General features: G+C 37.2%; 1 protein-coding gene and 1 pseudogene across 3 annotated transcripts in view; one reads left to right on the top strand and one right to left on the bottom strand.

Moving 5' to 3' along the window:
• The window catches only part of LOC150104418 (serine/threonine-protein kinase MARK1 pseudogene), a 296,493-nt pseudogene that overhangs the window by 10,941 nt on the left and 261,766 nt on the right, over positions 1–23,786 (top strand). The gene's annotated exons all lie outside the window — the stretch shown is intronic.
• The window catches only part of LOC150104419 (cyclin N-terminal domain-containing protein 1-like), a 254,807-nt gene that overhangs the window by 163,947 nt on the left and 67,074 nt on the right, over positions 1–23,786 (bottom strand). The gene's annotated exons all lie outside the window — the stretch shown is intronic.

Genomic DNA, 23,786 nt, shown 5'->3' with positions numbered 1-23,786 from the left:
CTCTCACCAGCTGGAAGAAGATTATGCACTCCATTCACAATCATATCCTCTGATTATACAAGATGATCCAAAAGTTGCACACATCAAAGTTTAAGCTGAGCTGCATTGAAGTGTATCAATTCTAGTTATTTGTTTCACCTATAGATGGCATAATAGGATTATTGGCCACTACTGTGTAATATATTCGCAATGTGGTATTGGGAGCCCATTCTGTTGTTTTGTTTATGAGGAAAGCGAAATGGTATACTTTCCCAGAAGCAGTTTCAGAGTATCTTCTAATAACTTTTGAAGATCTTTTTTATTTTCAGCTAGCAGTACTGTATTGTCTGCATGTCTTAAGTTGTTTATATTTCTGCCTAATATGCTGGCTCCTTTATATTCTTCTAATTGCTGGAAGATATTTTCAGAATAGAGGTTAAACAATATGGGAGAAAGAACATAGCCTTGTCTGACACCCTTCTTTACTAGGAATTCCTCCAAGGTTTCTCCTGATATATTTATTGAGGCAGTTTGCTCCCAATATAAGTTTATCAGTTATCTGGTATATTTACCATCTACTCCTAATTTTCTGATGCATTCGATTACTTGTTCATGCAGTATATTGTCAAAGGGCTTCGTGTAGTCAATAAAACATAAGTAGAATTCTTTCTGCTTCTCCAGATATCTTTCTATAATAGTTCTAATGTTGAAGAGTCCTTCTCTATTCCTTTATTTTCTTGAAAACCAGACTGTGTTTCATTAATTTCCAATTTGATTTTATGTTTATTTCTTTCTAGGATTCCCACGATGAGTCTTTTGACTCCATGGAGGCCTGGATAATAATAATAAATAATAATATATAACACAACTTTTGCTACCTGACTGATCAGACTGATTGTTCTGTACTCTTCACATTTTGATTGTCTTCGATTTTTTAAGTATCGGTAGGAATGTCGAGTGCTTAAAATCTTTTGGAAGGTGTTCAGTTTCGCATACAGGTAACCCTCGTATAACGTGGTACTTATACAACGCGGTTTCGATATAACACTGTCTACAATTTCTAGTAACCCTTTATTTTTTTTTATTCAAAATTTATTCAACTTCAAAATTCTACTAATTTTAGATAACGCACCAGGCCACCCAACAAATTTAAGCCATCTGAATATTAAAATAACTTTTTTGCCGCCTAATACTACTTCACTTATTCAACCACTCGACCAAGGAATAGTATCAACATTTAAGTCATATTATATTCGGCAAACATTTCAATTAATTTTGGAAAAAATGGAATCTAATCCAAACACGACAATGCCTCAAGCATGGAAAGAGTTTTCAATATTGAATTGTGTAAAAATTATTTCTCTGTCTATTAAGGAATTACAACCCTCTATGCTGAATGCTTGCTAGAAAAAAATATGGCCTGAAGCTGTGTGGAAATTTTGTTCCTGAATGGAACAAAATTTCGTAATTCCAGTGGATGCTGAGCTATGTGGTATAATAAACATCGCACACGTTTTTGGTGGAGAGAGCTTTTGCGATATGGTTGAAAATGAAATTAGTGAATTAATTGATGGGGAAACAGATTTAAATGAGGAGGAACTGGTACAATTAATAGATGGCGTCGAACCAAATGATGGGGAAAGTTCTGCCAAAGATTCTGATTGTATGAATCCGTTGAAGAATTCAGTTTAAAGAAATTAGCAGAAAGATTGGACTTGGCAAGAAAGTTAGGAAGTTATTTTATGGATAAGGATCCCTCAATGGAGCGCTCGGAAAATTCACGAGACAATTGGATATTTGTTTAGCGCCATATTATGAACTTAATAAAAAATTGCAACATAGTGGAAAGCAAAGTCTTATTACTGACTTCTTGATGACTAAACCAGCCGAAGTGTGCAATGAGAATTATACAAATGATGTCCAAGAGATTTCAAGTGGTGACGACCTCCAGCCACTTAAAGAACATCAAAGAAATGTTATTTCTGAAGACAGTGATGACGATTAAAATATGCGCTTTATTTTATTGTGTCTAAAACATTTATGCATTATGTGCAATGAAATTTATGTACAATTTGTAATTTTTATAATTTTAAACTAGGTATTTGTCATAGTTTATGTTTTCTTAACATTCATGAATTACCTGAATTAAATAAAAATATTGTTTTTGTTGGATATATCATTGTTGTTTATATAATTAAAAAAAAAAAAACGATTTCAGAACATAACATTGCTTTTTCTATGTGATCTATGTCTCGTATAACACGATTTATATAATGCAGCATTTCTATGGAACCTAACATTCGCGTTATATGAGGGTTACTTGTGTTTCTTAGGAGGGGGGGGGGAACTCCCCCTCGATGAGTCTTGACAGACTTTATGTTCTTAGGAAGGACCTCCCACGATGAGTCTTTTGACTCCATGGAGACCTGAATAATAATAACAATAATAATAATAATTTTGTTACATATGTCAGTCAGTGATTTTATACTCTTATCATTTAAAGCCTCTAGATATTCTGCCATAATTCCATTGTTGGATTCTGATTATGTAGATATTAGAGTAATTATTATTTGCTTCAGAATCCAACATGATCTTCCATCACAAAGGCTACATTTGAAAATATTATTTAATGTAAATAACTTAAATTATAATTTGATATCATGTAATTACCTTAATTATATCTAATATTTAATTGTTTAATCAAAGATATGTGTTAATAGTAATAAGATTCTGTATTAAATATTATTAAGCTATTTTATTTATTGTTATGTCAATATTATAAGAAATTGTATTTGTAATTTAACTATGCATTTATTGAAATGCAAATATTCTATTTATTCTTGTTTGTGAAAGTTTAACGTTATGTATTAACTGAATGTAGTGGTATAACCTTATGTAACGTTAGCGAAAATGTTTAGGTTTATTAGTTGTCATGGAAACGCGTGAAATAAACGAGCACGAGTGGAACAGAGCGAGGGCAGGAAAAAGAATAATAAAAAAATATAAGAGGTAACAAGAGAGAGTTGGGACGAAAACTTGGAAGTGAAAAGAAGCAAGGGCATAAACTAGAAAAGTAGAAGTAAATGAAAGGTTCTTAAGGGCAGGAGTTAAGAGGATAATTTTTATAAGTGAGCAAGGATGAAGTGAATTTTATAGTTAGCTGAAAGTGAAGCCAGCAGTAATAATAAAAGGGAAATTGATGCTGTAATCGGATAATATAAAAAGCTGGACGTTCAAGGAAGAATTCTGAATAAACAAAGTTGGTCTAGAATTGCGGTTTATTTCCGATTTGCCCTAAGGAGAACCGCACAGTGTTTTAATTAGTTTATGAGTGGTAACAAGGATAGTTGAAGTACCCTGCAGTCGATGTCTGGATTTCTGAAGCGCGATTGATAGTGTTTTAATTATAACTGTGGATAAGTCTTGTAGATGTGTTCTTAAGTGAAATAAAAATAATTTAAAGGTTTGCTCACAATGAATTTGATGTACTACGTACCATTTCCAGTAAGGACTATCTTAGTGTATTATTTCAATGCTTGAAGAATTGAGTGTTAATTACGCTACGCTTAACCTAACCTCAACTGTGGAAACTCTTCGTGATTAAGAGTTGAAGTTAAGAATTGTTAGAGAGATATTTTCAACTATTAGTGCGATATTTTGAACTTATAGCATGACTGAGAAGTGTGTGAAAACTGATTAGATAGGAAGTTCTATTATATTTCTATATATGTGTAGGAACTTTGTAACTCAGAAGCTGAGAAAGTGTATGTGAAGGCTTGGAAGGTTGAACTAATGTGATTGACTTGTTTTTATTGTTTAAATTAGAAGTAGAATTTATGTATGTGTTATATAGCTTATATTAAATGTTTGTTTTTGTTAATCAAAAGTTGTATTTTGCCTGAATCTCTTTTACTGCACCATTCATAAAATATTCGAACCAAAGCGGGTAAATTAAGTAAGTCAAATATACTCGGCCAGTATATATATTAAGGAGAAATAGTTGAGGGTTGATTTTTCTTCAATTCTTGAACTAATTCAGATATCGAGTGGCGCAGTCTTTAAATATAAATTTTCTCTATGTTTGAATTAGAAACCAACTAGCAACTATTTTTAGGTTAAGAACATCATATTTTTTTAATACGAGTCTTGCACTTGGTCAAGTCCCTAAAGAGTGGAAGGAGGGCAAGATTGTGCCACTTCATAAAGGAGGTGATCGAACTCAAGCATCAAGCTATAGGCCTATCTGTGTGTCAGGTGTTGTGGTTAAGTTGTTGGAGAAGCTTGTGAGAACTAGGATCCAGAGTTGGGTTGAAAACAATGGTATAATCTTTGATGGACAGCATGGATTTGCTAAAGGGAGGTCGTGTTTTAGTAATCTATTTACTTATTACAATTAAGTGACTGCTTCCTTGGACAGAGGAGAAGGATACACAGTAATATACTTGGATTTTGTAAAAGCTTTTGATAGAGTACCTCATGATAAGTTGACAGTCAAACTAGAGCAGATGGGGTTGGATATTAGATTAGTGCATTGGATTGGAGACTGGCTATCTGATAGGTATCAACAAGTTGTGTATGGGGGTGCAATATCCTGGAAAAGGAAAGTCACTAGTGGAGTGCCTCAGGGATCTGTTTTAGGGCCATTACTATTTAACTTGTATATTAATGATATTGGCGAAGATTTGGATGGAGATATTCAGTTGTTTGCAGATGATGCAAAGTTGGGACGAACCATAAAGAGTAGTGAAGATGTTGTGGCCTTGCAAGAAGACTTGAATAAATTGAGTGATTGAGCAAGCAAATGGGGATGTGAGTTCAATGTTGCAAAATGTAAGGTTTTAAAATTTGGAAAACAAAGATGGGATGCAGAATTTATGCTTGGTGAGAATATACTGTTGGAAGTAGAGGAAATAAGAGATCTGGGAGTGATAGTGGATAAGGATCTAAAATTTAGGGAACACATCGCCAAAATTGTGAAGACAACACAAAGACTTCTGGGAATGATGAGGAGGACACTGACGTGTAGAAGTAGGGAGATTCTTGTTCCATTGTATAAGGCTTTGATTAGGCCACACATGGACTATTTTGCCCAGATTTGGTCACCTGGTTTTCAGAAGGATGAAGAGATGTTGGAAAGGGTCCAAAGGCGACTGACTAAGGTAGTTTCTGACCTCTGGAATGTCGAGTATGAGGAAAGATTGAAAAGATGTAATTTGCAGAGTCTACTGGAGTGAAGGAAGAGGGGAGATATGATAGAGACCTACAAGTTGGTAAGGGGTTGTTATAGGATCAATTTTGGAGAAGTTCTACAGAGAATAGTGGGAGATCAGGGGAGAACCAGAGGTCATCCCTGGAAACTGTATAAAGAGGGTGTGAGTAGGGGAGTGAGAGGCAGGTTTTTTTCGTGCAGAGTTGTGAATGATTGGAATGCCTTGCCTGAGAGTGTGGTGTCTGCAAGGAGTTTGAATGCGTTTAAGACCCTGTATGATGAGATGTGTGTGAGATAAAAGGACCTCCTAGATGAGTCTTTGACTCCATGAGGTCTTGTTTAATAATAATAATAATAGTAGTAAATAACATGTCGGATCCAAGGTACAAATTAAGACTAAGTAGGATCCAACACCATCCATTCCTGGAGATTTTCCTGTATTCTATGATTTCAATTTCCTAATGGCATTTTTTACTTCCCAGGTAAAAATAGTAGGCTTCTCAAATCTTCTTGCAATGGCTTATCTACTCAATCATGATGGTAGAGTTCCTTTGAATACTCTACCCATCCACCCCTTATTTTATCTTTCTCCATTAGGATGTTTCCACTAGTATCTTCAATGCAATGGGAGTCTACCCTTTTGCAAGATTTGCTAGTTAGCTCCCTAACTTTTTCACGAAGCTCTCTAGTTTTGGGCTTTTTTGTCCAAAAGTTCAGTTTCCTTACATTTGTTGTTGAGCGAGAGTTCTTTTGCAATTATTATTATTATTATTCCAAGACCACATGGAGTCAAAGACTCATCTGGGAGGTCCTTTTATCACACACACATCTCATCATACAGTGTCTTAAACACACTCAAACTCCTTGCAGACACCACACTCTCAGACAAGGCATCCCAATTTCACAACTCTGCATGAAAAAAACCTGCCTCTCACTTCCCTACTCACACCCTCTTTATACAGTTTCCAGGGATGACCTCTGGTTCTCCCCTGATCTCCCACTATTCTCTGTAGAACTTCTCCACCATTGATCTTATAACAACCCCTTACCAACTTGTAGGTCTCTATGATATCTCCCCTCTTCCTCCTGTCCACCAGACTCTACAAATTACATCTTCTCAATCTTTCCTCATACTCGACATTCCAGAGGTCAGAAACTACCTTAGTCAGTCGCCTTTGGACCCTTTCCAACATCTCTTCATTCTTCTGAAAACCCGTTGGACTAAATCTGGGCACAATAGTCCATGTGTGGCCTAATCAAAACCTTATGCTACGGAACAAGAATCTCCCTACTTCTACACGTCAGTGTCCTCCGCATCATTCCCAGAAGCCTTTGTATTGTCTTCACAATTTTGGCGATGTGTCCCCTAAATTTTAGATCCTTCCCCTATCACCACCAGATCTCTTATTTCCTCTACCTCCAACAATATATTCTCACCAAGCATAAATTCTGCATCCCATCTTTGTTTTCCAAATTTTAAAACCTTACATTTTGCAACATTGAACTCACATCCCCATTTCCATGCCCAATCACTCAATTTATTCAAGTATTCTTGCAAGGCCACAACATCTTCACTACTCTTTATGGTTCGTCCCAACTTTGCATCATCTGCAAAGAACTGAATATCTCCATCCAAATCTCTGCCGATATCATTAATATACAAGTTAAACAGTAATGGCCCTAAAACAGACCCCTGAGGCACTCCGCTAGTGACTTTCCATTTCCTGAATATATTGCACCCCCATACACAACTTGTTGATACCTATCAGATAGCCAGTCTCGAATCCAATGTACTAATCTAATATCCAACCCCATCTACTCTAGTTTGACTGTCAACTTATCATGAGGTACTCTATCAAAAGCCTTTGCAAAATCCAAGTATATTGCTGTGTATCCTTCTCCTCTGTCCAAGGAATCAGCCACTTTATTGTAATAAGTAAGTAGATTACTAAAACATGACCATCCTTTAGCAAATCCATGCTGTCCATCAAAGGTAATACCATTGCTGTCAATCCAACTATGGATCCTAGTTCTCACAAGCTTCTCCAACAACTTAACCACAACACCTGACACACAGATAGGCCTATAGTTTGATGCTTGAGTTCGATTACCACTTCATAAAGGAGGTAATCTTGCCCTCCTTCCACTCCTTAGGAACTTGACCAAGTGCAAGACTCGTATTAAAAAAATATGGCAAGGCAGGTGTCAACTGCCTGCTACATTCCTTCAGAATATGCTGTGATATATTATCAAGTCCCACAGCCTTATTTACATCTAATTTACTCAACTCCCCAAACACCCCTTGCTCACTTACAGTCAGTCTCTCCTCCCCATCATCAACTGCTCTCAATCTCTCCATGAAGACACATTCACAAGATTGAAAGATCTTTTTGAACTGCTCATTAAGTATCTCCACCACATATTCTGCAACAGCTGTCTTTATACCATTTTTTCCAATCAATGTCATCCTTCCATAATCTTTTTTTTTTTTGCTGGCTACATATTGAAAGAACTCCCTAGGACATTCTTTCCTGATCTCCTTGTTTAAGTTCTTGTATACAGGACAATTTTTGTGTTTCTGTCTTTCCTCCATAATTTTCAGTATCTTGTCCTTCATCCAGGGTTTATTCATCTTCTCAAAATTGGGAATTATTTGTGTTATTGCCTTTTATTATTATTATTATTATTACCCAAGACCTCACAGAGTCAAAGACTCATATAGGAGGTCCTTTTATCAAACACACAGTTCATCATACTGTGCATTAAACACACTCAAATTCTCTGCAGCCACTACACTCTCAGGCAAGGCATTTCAATCATTTACAACTCTGCATAAAAAAACCTGCCTCTCACTCCCCTACTCGCACCCTCCTTATACAGCTTCTAGGGATGACCTCTGGTTCTCCCCTGATCTCCCACTATTTTCTGTGAAACTTCTCCAGCATTGATCCTATTACAACCCCTTTATAACTTGGAGGTCTCTATCATTCTCCACTCTTCCTCCTGTCTACTAGACTCTGCAAATTACATCTTCTCAATCTTTCTTCATGCTCGGCATTCCATAGGTCAGAAACTACCTTAGTCTGTTGCCTCTGGATCCTCTCCAACATCTCTTCATCGTTCTGAAAACCCAGTGACCAAATCTGGGCACAATAGTCCATGTGTGGCCTAATCAAAGCCTTATACAATGGAACAAGAATCTCCCTACTTCTATATGTCAATGTCCTCCGCAACATTCCCAGAATCCTTTGTGTTATCTTCACAATTTTGGCTATGTGTCCCCTAAATTTCAAATCCTTATCCACTATCACCCCCCAGATTTCTTATTTCCTCCACCTCTGACAATATATCCTCACCAAGCATAAATTCTGCATCCCATTTTTGTTTTCCAAATTTAAAAACCTTACATTTTGCAACATTGAACTCACATCTCTATTACCGGGCCTATTCACTAAATTTATTCAAGTCTTCTTGTAAGGCCACAACATCTTCTCTACTCTTCATGGTTCGTCCCAATTTTGTATCATCTGCAAACAACTGAATATCTCCATCCAAATCTTCACCAATATCATTAATATACAAATTAAACAGCAATGGCCCAAAAACAGACCACCTAAGGCACACCACTAATAACTTTCCTTTTCCTGGATATCGCTTCACCATACACAACTTGTTGATACCTGTCAGATAGCCAGTCTCCAATCCAATGCGCCAATCTAAATCCAACCCCATCCACTCCAGTTTGACTATCAACTTATCATGCAGTAATCTATCAAAAGCTTTTGCAAAATCTAAGTGTATTATTATGTATCCTTCTCCTCTGTCCATGAAAGCAGTCACATTAATGTAATAAGTAAGTAGATTACTAAAACATGACCTTCCATTAGCAAATCCATGCTGTCCATCAAAGATAATACCATTGTTGTTGTTAACCTAATTCTGGATCCTAGTTCTCACAAGCTTCTCCAACAACTAAACTACAACACCTGTCACACAGATAGGCATATATAGTTTGATGCTTGAGTTCTATTACCTCTTTTATGAAGTGGCATAATCTTGCCCTCCTTCCACTCCTTAGGAACTTGATCAAGTGCAAGACTCATTAAAAAAATATGTCAAGACAGGTGTCAACTCCCTGGCACATACCTTCGGAATACGTGGTGATATATTATCAAGTCCCACAGCCTTATTTATATCTAGTTTGCTCTACTCCTCATACACCTGTTGCTCACTTACAGTCAGTCTCTCTTCCCCATCATCAACTGCTCTCAATCTCTCCATGAAGTCACATTCACAAGGTTGAAAGACCTTTACGAACTCTTCATTAAGTATCTCCACCACACCTTTTGCAACAGCTGTCTTTATACCATTTTCTCCAATCAATGTCATCCTTCCATAATCATTCTTTCTTTTGCTGGCTACATATTGAAAGAACTCCTTAGGATTCTTTTTTGCTTCATTACCCAACTGCTGTTCATATCTCTCTTTAGCTACCATTAACAACCAAGTCACCTTCCTTGGCTGGTCTTTGTAGTCCTCATGGAATTGGTTATTTCCACTTCTCTTATGCTGCCTCCATAATGTCCTTTTGCTCTTTATTGCATGATTAATCTCTTTATTCATCCATTTCACACCTACCTCATTTAACCTTATTACCCTTGGAATACATTCAGACATTGCATCTGCTAGATAGTTTTTAAAAATCCCCCAAGCTGCATTGATCTCTTATCCAGCTAACTCCTCATTCCATGCTACATCTGCCAGCTGTCTCCTGAGCTCTTCATAATTCGCCCCCCCCTTGTATTCCACATATACCCTTTTCTTACAGAGATCCTCATATTGCTGGCAACCACCCAGGTAATCACCTCATGGTCACTCTCACCAATTGGTGGGTGATTTGACACTTCATTTACAATTACATCCTCTGATGAGATGACCAAATCCAAGATCCTCAATCCTTGTGTGCTCTCTGATACATACTGTCAGAGGTAGTTATCCCTCAAAAACTCAAGAAACTCATTTTCTTTACTTCTAGTTGCTATGTCATCATTCCGGTCTTCTTCTCTCTTCCATCATCTATGTGGATGATGATGAGGCCGAATAAACTCTTTTCACTTCTCTCTGTCCGGGGAGAGTCCAAACAATTCTGTGTCCAGTTTGGTATCGCTTGTTGTGATTTGGTTTTCAGGTCCTCTTTTATTTTGTCTATCCATCTAATTCTGGGCCGTCCTTTGGATTTTTACCTTCCATCATTGTATTCAGGGCTTTAGATAGTAGTCTTTCTGTTCTCATTCTGGTCACATGGCCAAACCATCACAGTCTTCTTTCTTGGATTTTGTCTATTATTGTTATTTCTTGTTTTAGTCATTTCCTTATTTCTTTGTTTCTTAGTCAATCAAGCAGACATACTCCATGTAATCTTCTTAGCCAACATATCAGTAGTTAATAATTTTTTCTCTTCAGCCTTTTTGAGATTCCAGCATTCACTGTCATAGAGGAGTATTGGGAGGACCATTGTTTCATAGATTCTTACTTTTGTTACTTGTTTGATGTATCTTGACTTCCATATTTTATTAAGTCGTCCAAAAGTTTGGGATGCTTGACTGATTCGTCTGTTTATATCTTTTGTAATTTCACCATTGTACCCAATAACTCCTCCAAGGTAGGTGAAGTTTTCTACTTGCTCTAGATTCTTACTATCAATTTCAATTTTCAGATTGGTGCTTCTTTTTTCCTATTTGCATAATTTTTGTTTTGTCTATATTTATGCTTAATCCAGATTTTATACACTCCTCATTTATTTTATCAGAAATTCGCTGTAGATTTTCTTCTGTGCTTGCAAGTAATGCAATGTCGTCTGCAAATTTTAAATTTGTTACATTTTCCCCATATATTTTGATTCCAGGGTCTTCATTGTTTAAGGCCTTATTGGTTGCTTCTTCCAGTGTAAGATTAAACAGGTCTGGTGACAGATTGCATCCCTGTCTTACTCTGCTCTCTGTGTGGAACCAGTTGGTTAAGGTGTCCTCCTTTTGTACTGCACTTTCAGATTTCTCATATAGATTCTTTATTATTCTTATTGTTTTGTTGGGAATTCCAAATTCTTCCATAGTTTTCCATAATTCTCTTCTACAGATTGAATTAAATGCCTGACAAAGGTCTATGAAATTTATGTAGAAACTTTGGTTGTACTCTAGTGTCTTTTCTATTAGCTGTCTTAAGGTGAATAATTAATCAATTGTGCTTCGTCCTGGTCTGAAACCTGCTTGTTCTTCTCCTAGTGCTAGTTCTATATATGGCTTAATTTGTTTTTGGAGTACTTTCGTAAAAATCTTACTTGGAATACTGAGTACCTAATGAACTAATGCCTCTGTAATTATTGCATTCTGTTTTATCTCCTTTTTTTTTTTGTATATTAGAGTTATAATTGATTTGGCCCAATCAGTGGGCACTGCTTTGTTTTTGTAAATCCTTTCAATTAATATTTTTAATGGTTCCAAAAGTTGTTCCTTTCCTGCTTTTAAAAAATTCTGCATGTAGTTGATCAATGCCAGGTGCTTTCCTAGTTTTGAGTTTTTCTATGCTATGTGCTATTACTTCTTTGCTAAAGATATTTGTTTCCTTTTCCATTTCAGTGGCTGGAATAGTAATATCCTAGGAGCTGTTTTTATTATATAAATCTCTGAAGTATTCTTCCCATCTGGCCATTCTTTTTGTTTTACTTTCAATTAGTTGTCCCTTTTTGTTTTTGATCATTATAATTTTTGTCGTCTGTGTCTTATTAATTTGGTCTATTTGTTTATATAATCCATGAAGGTTATTTTCTTTTGATATGATAGCTTTTCTGCCATTTTGCATTTTTCTTCTAACCTGTTATCTTTCAACCTGTCTCTTTCAACTAGTTTTCTAATTTCTCTGATTAATCTATTATATTCATTTCTGTTATAGTTCTGTTTTAGTTTCATGCTTTTTCTTTGATCACTTAAGCTTTTTACTTCATTCGAGATCCAATCCTTTTTACTTTCTCTTTCTGTGTAACCTATTGTATTTCTTCCGATTTTAATATTATTTCCTTTAATTTGCACCAATGTTCTTCAATGTTTATATTCTGATTTGGTAGTTCCTTCAGGTTTTTATCTAGTTCTAGTTGATATTTTCTTAGAATATTGTTGTCTTGTAGATTTTTTACATTCAGTCTCCTTTTGACTCTAAAAGTACTTTCAGATTTTAACTTTATTCTTAGGTTTGCTAATACTAGCTTATGGTCTGATCCACATTCTGCAGAAAAGGATCTGCAATATAGGATACTTGATTTCCATTTTTGGTTTATGATAATATTGTCTATCTGGTGATATCCATGTCCATTTTCTTTGGGGTTTTGGATGTTTAAAGAGATTGTTGATTGTTAGTCTATTATTTGAGCAGAAATTTAGCAGTAGTTCGCCATGTTCATTGCTTTCTCCATACCCGAACTTTCCGATTACTCTTGACCAGGTATCCCAGTCTTTGCCTACTTTTACATTTAAGTCCCCCATTACAATTAGGAGATCTTTACTTGATGTCTGCTGTACTGCTTTTTGCAAATCTATATAGAACTCCTCAATGTCTTCTGATGATGTCAAAGTTGGTGAGTATACTTTAATAATAGTTAGTGATCCGATTGATGTTTTAAATCTTGCTTTAATTATCCTAGGTGAGATAGGATTGTAGGACAATAGAGAGTTTTGAGCCTTTGGTTTTAATATAAGTGCTACTCCTTCTTGGTGTTTGTTGTCCTCTCTTCCTGGAGTTAAGATTTTGAACTGTCCATGGTGGAATTCTCCTTTTCCAGTCCATCTGGTTTCGCAGAATCCATTCACTTCCCATCAGCAGTTGTCTAATTCATGCAGTAGTATTTCCAATGCTTCTTCCTGGTGAAGAGTTCTTACATTCCATATTCCTATGCTTGTTATGTTTTTCCTGTCTATTAGGTGATGTTTTGTTCCAATAGCATATTTTTTGCCTTCACTATCTGGGTTCCCTGATAGGCACGATCATTGTTTGACTGGGCGACAGTCGAGCCGGCATGTATCTTTAGGCTGGTTAGAGTTCATTCGGTTTCAATGATTAAGTTTCGTCAAATGTCAATCAACACTCCTTGACCTAAATTTAGTCTATATTCCAGTCTATATTGCCATAATTAAAATCACCCATAATGATCACTCTTTTCTTATTTGCTTGGCTAATTTGATTATACATTTCATAGTCACTACCATCCGCATTTCCTGGTCTATAACAACATCCAACCAAGTATTTCATTCCATTCAACTCTATCTCACACCATACTGCCTCAAAACCACTGGCACTTTTTCCCTCTTGCATCTCTACTTTGTATGGACATAACTCTTTCTCTATAACCAATAGCACTCCCCTCTCCCTTTTTACCCCTGCTATCCTCACGAAACATATCATATCCTTCCATCTCTATTCCTGTCAGAATGTCATCCTCATCTAACCATGTCTCACTTATTCCAACAATTTTTAAGGTGAACAAACTCAATTAGTGCAACCATTTCATCTGCCTTGTTTCTTACACTTCTGTCATTTGCACATAAACACAACAGTTCATTCCTGGATCTACAGCTAGTTCCACTGATAACACTCATTCAATGTGATCTTTCCATGCTTGGCTGGGGCCATTTCCCTTTCTACTTATTCATTTTAGAACCCTTTTCAATTCCAACTGTTTCCTCTTGATCCCATTCTTTTCCTGTCTACACATGCTCTCACATCCTCTTGGAGCATCCACCTTTCTCACGGTGTACCCCTGTCCACCTTGAGCCTCCCCATTTCCCTGTTCATCTTGCACACCCATTCTCTCATTTTCCATATACATACCATTTACTTCCTCATTTATAACCACCTCTTCAATCTCTCCTATCGTACTCTGCTGCTGCTCTTCCACATCACTTCCCACTTGATCTGATCCATTCTCTATACTCACTTCTCTACTTTCCAGCAACAGTCTCTCCAAATGATTCACACCATAACCACTCAAATGCAGTCCATCATTCCCATACAGTTCACTTCATCCTTCACACTCATTCCACACATTAACAAATTGTACTCTCCCCTCTCCTCACACATTTCAGCCAACATACCATTCATAATCCTTGCTCTCTGCCTCATCTCACCACAGTCATACCTAGGTAACACGTTTACTACCCTTCTTGTCACACTATTCTCTTTTATCCGTCTAAGCAGCCCCCTGATATCTATTCTGATGTGCTCTTTGTCCTCTGTCAAGTCATTTGTACCTATTAAAACTATGTCCTCTTTAAATTTCTACAATCTATCCTCAATCTCATCTTTAGGGTAAAGATACTTGCTGGAATCAGGAACATTAACAGCAGCGGATTGTATCAGTTCCTTTAAAAATTTATCTTGTATTTCTTGATTTTTAAGGAGCCAAGGTCATATTTTTCTATGTTTATAAGTTTCATTGTTTTCTGTAATTTTATTGCTGGTTTAATGACTGCAGGTTTGTGGTCTGATCCAATATCAGCCTCCGGGTATGTTTTGGCTTGTAAGATGTTATTCTAGAATCTTTTTTTAATCCTTATATAGTCAATCTGGTTCTTACGGCTGTCTACTTTTCCATGTGTAAAGTCTTCTAGAAGGATGGCTAAATAAAGTATTTATTATTACCAGATTGTTCTTCACAGAACTGTATTAATCTTTCTCCTCTTGGATTTCTATGTCCCAGGCCCTGGTTTCCAACAGGAAGAGATCTTTTCTGAGCTTACTTTAGCATTTAGATCTCCCATAACAATAGTTATGTCATCTGATTTAGTGTTGTTAAGTGCATTTTGAATATCTTCATAGAAATATTCTACATCTTAATCTGGGTAATCAGAAGTAGGTGCATATATTTGGACAATAAAAATATTAAAAGGATGAGAACTGTAATTTTTAGTGCAATTACTCTGTCACTTATGGGCCAAAATCCAATTAAGGACTGGGCAATCTTATTTTTTAGTACAAATAATACTCCATTCCTAGTCTCCACATGAGTATATAACTGAATGACTCTTTCTGTTTATTTTTCCACTATTAATCCATTTGAATTCACTTATACCAGCATATCATCTTCAAGTTCTTGTATAAGGTTATCTACCTTCCCAGCTTCAGATAAGGTCCTTACATTCCAAGTTGCAAGTCTTAAGAGAAGATTCTTGGATTTCAGATGTGAAGGATCAGGAGATACCCTCCTTGCAGGGTTTAAGGTATGCTATTTTCATAGTATCTGTCTTACATTCCCCAGTTTCTTTCTCTTCTTCCCTGTTTCCAAGAGACAAACGTTGCAGAGGATCCAACCTTGTCTCTATTGCTTAAATCCAACATAGTTCTCTGTTTCATGGTTTACTTTGGAAGGTTATGTGGTGAGGTTCCTGTCTCTTTCACAGTGACTTGCCATATCTCTGTTTTGTCTTGGAGTGTGCCTGGACTATGTCACATAGTTTGCTGTCATGCCTTCATTACCATTGTCAAATTAAATTTTGGTCACCTGTTAACTCTGCCATTCCAGCCTTCAAGAGAAGCAAGGAGCAGACACTCTCCTTCAATACAGCATAAAATGCTGATACCCTCACTTAGTTTTGCATGCCAGTCGAGGCACAGTCCCAGAGTGTGGCTGCTGGTGAACTCTAGCTTATGGCTACTTGCAGCCATAAGCCCAGCCTGAACCTTGTGGCACACTACTAGAAACCTGTTTTTGCCTCCATTCTGCCCCTCCATACACCATTTTTTGATATCTATCCAGTAGCTGCCCTCTTATCCATTTAACCAATGTCATATCCATTCCCATTTGTTCTAATTTGCATAACAGAGTTCCATGCATTATTCTGTCAAATGCCTTTGCAAAATCGTTGTGTAGCCATTTCCTTCATCCAACTCAACTGTTACTCTATTATAAAAAGTTAGTAAATTACTAAGGTATGACCGACCCTTCACAAAGCCATGTTGACCCTTATGCAGTATCATATTTTTATCTACATATTCTTGAATTCTCTTTTTGACAATTTTTCCAGTACTTTTACCACCACACATGAGACATTGGTCTATTATTTGCTACTGCAGTCTTAGAACCTCCCTTATGCGAAGGAATTAATTTTCCCTCTTTCCACTGCCCTGGATCTCTACCAGAGTTGAGACTTAAATTAAAGAGCCTAGTCAAAGGTATTGCCAGTTCCCTTGCACATTCTCGCAAAATCCAAGTTGATATGCCATCTAATCCCACAGCTGTATTTACGCTCAATTTGTGCAATATCCTATGAGCCTCCAATTCATCCACCTCTGTTCCCACATCAGTGTCTGTTACATAGATTAAAGCAGCAACCTCACTAAGATGATATATCCTTGCAAAGTGTTCACTCAGTAATTCAACTGCTTTATCTGCTTCTGTCACCTCATGACCATCATCACTTATTAAGGTTAATCTTCCATAGTCATTCTTCCTTTTACTTGCCACATCATGAAAGAAAGCTGGGATTTCCTTTGACCTGCTTGGCTAGATTCTTCTCATAACCTGATTTTGCTTTCCGTGCCATGCTGGTCACATTTCTTGACTAAGCTGTGTACAGCTCATGAGTTTGCTGGTCACCATTCTCTTTGTATACCATTAACAACATTTTCTTCTTTTGTAGCTCTTGCTTAATGATATTGCTGATCCATCTAAATCCCACCCGATTAACTTTCCTTACCTTATAATGAATTTAGTTTAATCCTTTATCCAAGTGTGAGCAAACAAAGTTTGCACCTGAAAGTATCTTCAGGACTGGGGTAAGGTGGTACAACACCAGAGCAACTCGTTGCAAAGGTGGAGCAAGCTACCAACAACCCTACCTCAGTATCTCCTATAATGCAAAACACATCTCCTTGCGGATATGAATAATGTTATGCATTAAGGGAAGGGCCATGCATAACGTTAGACATATCCGCAAGGAGATGTGTTTTGCATTATAGGAGATACTGAGGTAGGATTGTTGGTAGCTTGCTCCACCTTTGCAACGAGTTGCCCTGGTGTTGTACCACCTTACCCCAGTCCTGAAGATACTTTCAGGCACAAACTTTTTTTGCTCACACTTGGATAAAAGATTAAACTAAATTCATTATACTCTAACCAAGTGAAAAATAAACTTTCATTTCCTTACCTTAGGTATACAATTTAATTTTGCTTCCTCTAGATGACCCTTAACTTATATCCCATTCACCACTAACATCCTTATCCTGCATGTTTTATGCCAGGGTACAGATTTAAGCTTCTTCCTAAGCATATTGTAATCACTTGTCATGCAGTTCCACAAGTATCCCTTTTTCATAGACTATTCCTGAGATTTTACAATCTCCCAAGTCAAAACTGTATGGTCACTTTCATCAATTAGAAGCAATGTTGTCACCTTGGCTATGGTTAGCTCTTCTGATCCTATCAACAGGTCTAACACTCTACCACCCATAGTCCCCTCCATCTCATGCTGCCTTAAGTAATTATCTCTTAACAGGTGTATAAATTCTATTTCCTTCCTGCCATGTGATCTTTCTTTCTTCCAGTCTATAGCTCCATAGTAAAGTCCCTCATAATAATCATTCAAACTGTACTCATTGTACTAATTTGGCTATGCCTGTCTTCCAGATCATCTGTGGAACTTCCTGGTCTATAGTAATAACCAACTGCATATTTTGTCTTACTGGCCATAATCTCACATCAGAGATTGCTTCAAAAGAACAGCCACCCTCCCACCTATCTCCTATTCTTTTTGGTTGCAATTCATCTGCTATCATCAGCAGTACTCCTCCCACCATCCTATCTTCACTATCTTCCCTGAAAATACCAAACCCTTCACATTCAATCCCTGCAACCACATTATGTGCTGTTAGCCAAGTCTCACTAATGCCTGTAGTTTTTGGCGAGATTGCCCTAACTATGGATGATATATTGCCATGTATTCTTAAGAAATGTGCACCACATTTTGCTATGCGCTTGACCTAGTTATTTATTATTATTATTATTATTCAGGTCTCCATGGAGTCAAGAGACTCATCGCAGGAGGTCCTTCTTAGGAAACATTAAATCTATCATACCACTCCTTGAACTCACTGACCATTCTCGCTCTCACCACTCTATCAGGCAAACGCATTCCATAGCTCCAGCACCTTCTACTCAAAGAAACCACTCCTCAAATTTGCTCACAGCTTCTATTCATACTTTCCAGGGATGACCCCTTGTCATCGCTCCTTCCCGCTGCTCTACCAAGTAATAGAATTCCTGAGTGTCCACTCTGAAAATGCCTCTCAACAGTTTAAAAGGCTTGATCATATCACCTCTCCTTCTTCTATCCACTAAACTATGCAGTCCACATTCCTTCAGCCGATCCTCATAATTAACATTGTACAGTCCTGAAACCATCTGTTATCTGCCTCTGCACCCTTTCCACAGTTAATTTATCCTCTTCAAATCCTGGGGACCAAATTAGAGAACAATAGTCCAAGTGTGGTCTGATCAGGGTCTTATACAACGGAATGATAACTCTTTTATCTCTGCAGGTCCGCTCCTTCTCAGTATTGCAGCAATCCTCTGAGTTACCACTTTTGCAATATGCCCACTGAATTTAAGTTTTCACTGATCATCACCCCCAGATCTCTTGTCTCCCCTACTTCCTCCAGCACAGTTCCTCCAGTCGAGTATGCAGCCTCCCATTGATGTATACCAAACTTCAAGACTTTACATTTTGCTGGATTAAACCGATACCCCCATTCATTTTCCCATCTGTCTAGTTTATTCAAATCCTCTTTCAGGGTCGCCACATCAGTACTATTACTAATAACCCTTCCCAGTTTCACATCATCTGCAAATAACTGAATATCCCCTTGCAATCCACTGACAATGTCAATGATATAAAGGTTAAACAATACAGGTCCCAGTACTGAGCCCTGTGGAACCCCACTTGTAACCTTCTGCTTCCTTGATATTGTCCCACTACACACAACTCTCTGATACCTATCAGACAGCCAATCCTGAATCCAGTTGACTCACCCAACATCTGAACCCATTTGCTTTAACTTAAATATTTAATTTAACTTATCATGTGGCACCCTGTCAAATGCCTTTGCAAAATCAAAAAAAATGGCAGTATATTCCTTTCCCTCATCAACTGCTCTTGTCACTTTATTATAAAAGGCAATCATATTACTAAAGCAAGAGCACTCCTTAACAAATCCATGTTGACTCTCACAGATAACATTACCCTCATCTGTCCAACTCTGTATATGGTCCCTCACTAATTTCTCCAAGATCTTTACAACTACTTAAAATGCAAACTGGCCTATAATTAGACACTTCCAGTCTGCTACTGCCCTTATGCAATGATACTATCTTATCTTCCTTCCATTCCTTTGGAACCTTTCTGTAGCCAGACTTTCATTGAAAACTCAGGTCAAAGGAGCTGTCAATTCTTTAGCAATCTCTCAAAACCTGTGGTGAAATACCATCCAATCCCACTGCTTTACTGACATCAGAGTACTCAGTATTTGGAACACACTCTCCTCTTGCACCTCTAAACCTCAAACCTGTCCTACCTCTCTAGTATTAAAACCTTCTTCTCTAGGATGAAATACTCCAATAAACTCCTCATTGAATAACTCCACTATGTCCTCTGCATCAGTCACTCTATTCCCATTTTTATCCCACAATATCATTCTTCCACAATCATTTCTCCTCCTACTGGCTACATAGCTAAAAAATTCTCCTAGGATTTCTTTGGATCTTAGTGCCATTCTCTTCTTATATTCCAGTTTTGACGCTAATCTTGCAGAGGCATAGGGTTCCTAAGGAGTGGAAAGGAGACAAAACAGTACTACTCCACAAGCACAGTTCGAGGACAGAAGGTTGCAATTATAGGCCACTGTGTGTAATTGTGGTTGTGGTTAAAGTGTTGGAGAGATTGGTTAGGAATAGAATACAGGATTGGGTTGATGAATATAGCATTCTTATAATGGTCAGCACAGATTTGTGAAGAGTAGGACATATTTTACTAATTTACTTGCATTTTATGATAGGGTAACAGCTGTGTTAGATAAGGGAGAATCACATACAGTGATATTCTTGGACTTTGCAAAAAGCATTTGATAAATTACCACATGATAAGTTTGTGTACAAGCTGCAGAGGATGGGAATAGATATTATGGTGGTCGATGGAGTGGAGATTGGCTCTCTGAATACTTTATACAAAACCAGCAGGTTGTGTATAATGCAGCAGTGTTTCAAAAAAAAAAAAAAGGAGTGTAAGGGGCATGCTTGAGGGTTCTGTTCTTGAACCCCTGCTGTTTAACTTATTTGTAAATGACACATCATGTGAACGGAGTGTAGATCTTCAGTTGCTTGCTGGTGATGCAAAGTTGGGAAGAATTATAACTAGTATTGCTGATGTTAATTCCCTTCAGGAAGATTTGAATAGATTTTTGACTTGGACAAAGGAGTGGGGTTGTAGTTTTAAGATCAATAAGTGCAAGGTATTGCATTTTGGAGTGCAGAAATATAAGGCTGTGTACTATATTGATAGTGCTGTACTGGAAGAAGTGATGAGAGATTTGGAAGTGATGGTTGACAGTAGACAGTAGTCCAACATTTAGAGGGTATATTACTAGTGTTGCAAAGGCTGCACATCATACTATGATAAGAAGTACTCTAACATGTAAGGACATGGAAGTGATTGTGCCATTGTATAAAGCACTGGTCAGACTATTGTCTGATCAGTGCTTTATACAATGGTCCAATTTGGACTATTGTGCTCAAATATGGTCACCTGGTTTGATTCCCAAAACTTATCCCTGTGGCACACCACTAGTGACCTTTCTCTTTCAGGATACTACACCCCCATATACAACTTTTTGATACCTATCCGACAGTCAGTCACTGATCCAACTCAGAAGCCTGTTATCCGATTCCATCTGTTACAATTTAAGAGCTTGTCGTGTGCCAGTCTATCAAAAGCCTTTGCAAAATCTAAATACATCACTGTATATGCATCTCTCCTGTCCATGGTATTTGTCACCTTGTTAAAGTATATAAATAAGTTAGTGAATAGTGAACCATGATCTTCCCTTAACAAAACCATGCTGATAACTACAGAGAATACTACTGTTATCAACCCATTTCTGTATCCTAGTTCTCAGCAATCTCTCCAGTACCTTCACCACAACTCCAGATATACAGACCAGTCTATAATTTGAAGCTATAGTCTTATCACCACCTTTATGCAGTGGAACAATTTTATCCTCCTTCCACTCCCTGTGCTGTTATAAGACTTTTATTAAATAGGCATGCCAATGCTACTGTCAATTCTATGGAACATTCCCTTAAAATGCATGATGATATGTCATCAAATCCTTTCGCCTTATTGACATCAAGTTTATTTCCTCAAATACCTCCTGCTCACTCACAATTAAGCCATCTTCTCCTGTCCCCTACACTTAAGTTCTTCATGATTCCACCATGATCAGGATGAAATATCCTTATAAATTGATCACTGAATACCTTAACAATGTCTTCTGCAGCAGTTACCATTTACCACTTTCATCCATTAACATAATCTTACCATGATCATTCTTCCTTCTACTTGCCACATATCTAAAAAACTCAAGGTTTTTCTTCACCTGGTGGGAATTTCTGCTCATAGTGCACTTTTGTTTCTCTTACTGAGTCACTCTCCTGGCATGTTCTTCATACTCTTCGTGTAAATGATTATTACTATTATTCATCTTGTACTTCCTCCAAAGTAATTTCTTTTTCCAGATTTTATGCTTAAGTTCCACATTCATCTATTTAGCAACTACATTATTCAGCCTTTTGGCCTTCAGAATACATTCATACATTGATGCTCTTATGTATTTCTTTGTGAATTCTCATACGCCATTTATTTCCTTACCAATCAACTCCTCATTCCATGTTATAGCTCCAAGCTATCTCCTAAGCTTGTCATAATCACCAGCCTTATAATTCCACATATATCCTTTCCTCACAAAAGCCTGCATATGGCTAGCCACAACACAGGTAATTATTTCATGATCACTCTAGCACACTGGAGGATTATGTGAATCTCCACTCACAATTACATTCTCGGAGGATATATCAGATCTAAAACTCTTGATCGTCGCGTGCCTTCCTTTACGTGCCACCTGAGATAGTTATCTCTCAATATCTCAAGAAATTAATTTTCCTTATTCCCAAATGCTATCTCTTTATTCCAGTCTATACTGCCATAATTAAAATCACCCATAATAATTACCCTTCCTTTGTTCACTAATCCAAGTTGTTTATACATTTCTTCATTTCTAACCTCCTCATTCCCAGGCCTACAGCAACATGCAACTAAACATGTGTTCCTCTCAACCTCCATGTTATACCACACTGCCTCATAACCAGTGGCGGCTCGTGGCTTGAAATCGTGGGGTGCTGCAACTTTCGAAATATACATACACACTGTAAGTACAGTGCATGCGTGTTTAGATAAAATATCAAAATTATGGTAAAAATTTAAAAAAAAATTAAACATGAAAAAATATTGTTTATTATCTATAAAATAGGAGTTAGAATTGGAATAGTTAAAGCAACAGTTTGGAGTATTGCAAGTTATGGAAGTGAGTCATGGACACTAAGAAAGAGAGATATGGAAAGAATTAATGCATTGGAAATGTGGTGTTATAGAAAGATGGAAAAGATTAGCTATACAGAAAGAATATCAAATCAAAAAGTTTTAAGACGAGTTGGGATGGAAAGAACACTGTTAAAGAAAGTCTAGATTTGCAGGACATCTTCTGAGAGGTTCTTCGGGACACCTGACAAGAACTATATTACAAGGGAAAGTTGAGGGGAAGAGAAGACGTGGAAGACCAACTAGAGAGTGGTTTAATGACATCGTGGAATGGACTGGTTTAAGAATGATGGAAGCGACAGACAGAGAGAAATGGAGAAGAGCTGCTCATCTGCTGCAACCCTCTTGCTAGAGGATGCTACCAGACGACGACGATCTATAAAATTATACAGTTTGGTATAATTCAAAATTACTTAAAAGTCAATTAATTTACAATAATCGTGCATGTTGGGTCTACTGTAGAATACTTGATGTTCAGTTTCAAGTTTTTCTTTGATGATCATGGATATGCTTCAGTGGTCAATTTTATTTCTTCTGTAAGCAATTTATTCTTAAAATTAGCTAATTTATCCTTGTTAAATAATTTAGCAGCTACTAAATGTTTAGTGAAAGAATACCTTGCATTTCTGAGGTCATAACTGACAATAACCCCAATAATGTTCTAAACTAAAAACTATAACAAATGTTATGTCTTTAATTGTAATGTCCAAATATTTAAAGAGATGGAGTAAACACGATAAGCACTACGAACACTCTACTACTGGCACAAACTGCATATATACAACAGTGGAACTGCGTGACGGACAGTGTTGCATTATGTTAATAGTTTGCATCTCACTATGATGTGCATATGCTTGCGTGCGTAGCAATATGACACTGTGGAAACACAGTGCTGCTAGCGTCCTTCGCCC

This window comes from Typopeltis vanoorti, chromosome 8 (assembly GCF_054136105.1).
Source record: "Typopeltis vanoorti isolate ZY-2024b chromosome 8, IOZ_Tvanoo_1.0, whole genome shotgun sequence".
Taxonomy (NCBI): domain Eukaryota; kingdom Metazoa; phylum Arthropoda; class Arachnida; order Uropygi; family Thelyphonidae; genus Typopeltis; species Typopeltis vanoorti.
The sequence above is the reverse complement of the archived record's forward strand: the minus strand, read 5'-3'. Positions and strand labels throughout refer to the sequence as shown.